We start from the raw sequence: 2,328 nt of genomic DNA on the forward strand, positions 1-2,328 counted from the left end.
TCCATTTTCCAGCTTTTGGCTGTAAATTGAGATCTTGGGTCTTTGATGAGTTGATATTTTTCGGGTCGTTGATCACGATTCTGGTATTCATTTGAGCCAATCACGTCGTAATATAACGATATAATATTTTCTTACTCCGGATTCTGAAAGAGTGAAAAATTTCATCCGTGTGTTTGCATCCAGGGCACCTCCCCGTGGTGACGGCGGGCAACGGAGTTGTCCCGCTATCCGGCAAAGTCCCTGGAACAGGACGCGTATGCCGTCATGGCAAACACAACGGAGAAATTTACGATGCAGGGGGATGGAACCCCAGTATCGGCGGCTGGTCAGGGTGGGAAAGCGGGCCCGCAGGCGTCGTCATCCAGTGACCGCGGCTCTGTTGAGGTGGCTACCTTGGCCTCACCAGAGTATAAAGCTACAAGTAGTAGAACCCATAGACATGAGCATGACAACCCAAAAACCCCATATCATTTCTGTTATGTTTGTGGTAAATACGTATTCGGATGTAAAATTTTCTGCTCTTTCGGAATCCGGGGTCAAAAATATCATATCATCAAATTTTAGGGTTTTGACCTTTATTTGACCTTGATTCTGACACTTCAAGGTCAAGAGAACCCCAGATTCAGATTTAGCGACTCCGAAAACATGTATATAAATTTTTCCAGATTTTTTAATAGTCATTCCGCAATTTGACCTTCAGATGCCCTTGACCCTGACGTGATGGGGTTAAACGGACCCCGGATTCGGATTCAGCAACCCCAAAAACATGGAGTGCACCTCCTCAGATATCGGAGAAAATAATTTCAATTTTTTTTGTGGGGCTGTGTAATCTAACTTACATATAGACATCCAGATTGTAGCTTACGATTTAAGACCTATTTTACTTATTGTTTTATTTAAAGTGTATTTCGTTTTCAGTTTGATGTTCTCAAGAAGTGGCCATTCCACTCGAAATATTTAACCTCAAAACGTACCTGGACACGGACAAAACTTTCATCCCGAGAAAGTCTTTATATAAATGAAAAATTTTATAGAAGGAAATGTATCTCATGTATACCATTAAAATATTAAATAAGTTCTATTTTGTCATGTTTTACAAAACACGATAGTCGTTGATCAAAGAAGTTTTTTCCGTGGTTATTTAAAAGTTGCAGTGTACATTACGATTAATTATGCTAGTAAGCAATCAACACATTAAAATTATAATGCCGCATTTAATTTTAATAACAATATAATCTTACGAATAGGTACAGTTAATTTCACGACATAAGCAGCCGGGTAAAATTACGGCAAATGGTATAATTCAAAGGTTAATGATCCGTATTTAATAAGCATGAACATTTATGAAAGCCAAATAACTCGTTTGTGAAACTGATTCTACCCTAATCGTTATGCCGTATTAGGGTATACCGATTGGAATCAATGATGTGGTTTAGGTTTGAATGGAACCTGAACAGCATCTGATACTGTCTTTGTTGGTTTGCTCTAGATATTATAGTCTTACATTTTTTAAATTTTAATCCGTAGTTTATTGATTCAAATACATTTTTTCGGTAAGAACTTTTTTGTGTTCTGCGGGGAATAATATTATGAATTATTATTTTATAACATCAAGTACACTCTGTACGATATTTGTTGAGATAGAATTCCAAGATAATATTACGAAGAAACACGCTTTCGTAATTGCAAAACACAGTATGCGCTGCAAGCTGCTACGGTAAACGCCACGCCGCCAATGTCTTTTTACCTCAGGTGTCAAATGCAGTTAACTTTAAGAAAGTGACGCGGGGGTCTTCGAATTCTATCACAACAAATGTTGTAAGGACTGTATGTTTTTGAATTGTAAATTGGATTATCATATTTGTTGAAAAAATGAAATAAAAAGCTGCTTTATACTATTTTCTATGTACTTTATTACTACTTTATTAAACATAAATCTCGTAGCTGTTTTCTAGGTCCATGTCCTAACCTAAGAATGTTATACTTTGGGTTGTTTTACTCAAAAAAAGTCTCAATCAGTTTTTTTAATTTAAAATCATGGTTGAGTTGAGTTGAAAACTATTTTCTCTCGCAATTCGACAAATTTATAATTTCCTGACCATATAATTAATTCTTGAAAGTTATTAATCTTCTGGGTTATTGGTCAAAGTAAATAATTTGTTTATAAAAGAATTTTTCCTTTTAACAATTATTTGTTATGAACGTTTCGGGTTTTATCCCATATTCAGACATCACAAAACATGGATAAATTTTTTTTCTTATGGAACTAATTAAAATATTGGTCAACAATATTGTTTAAAATCTTTATCTTTAAACATATTATGCAGA

This window comes from Anoplophora glabripennis, unplaced genomic scaffold (assembly GCF_000390285.2).
Source record: "Anoplophora glabripennis isolate ALB-LARVAE unplaced genomic scaffold, Agla_2.0 scaffold179, whole genome shotgun sequence".
NCBI classification, from domain to species: Eukaryota; Metazoa; Arthropoda; class Insecta; order Coleoptera; family Cerambycidae; genus Anoplophora; species Anoplophora glabripennis.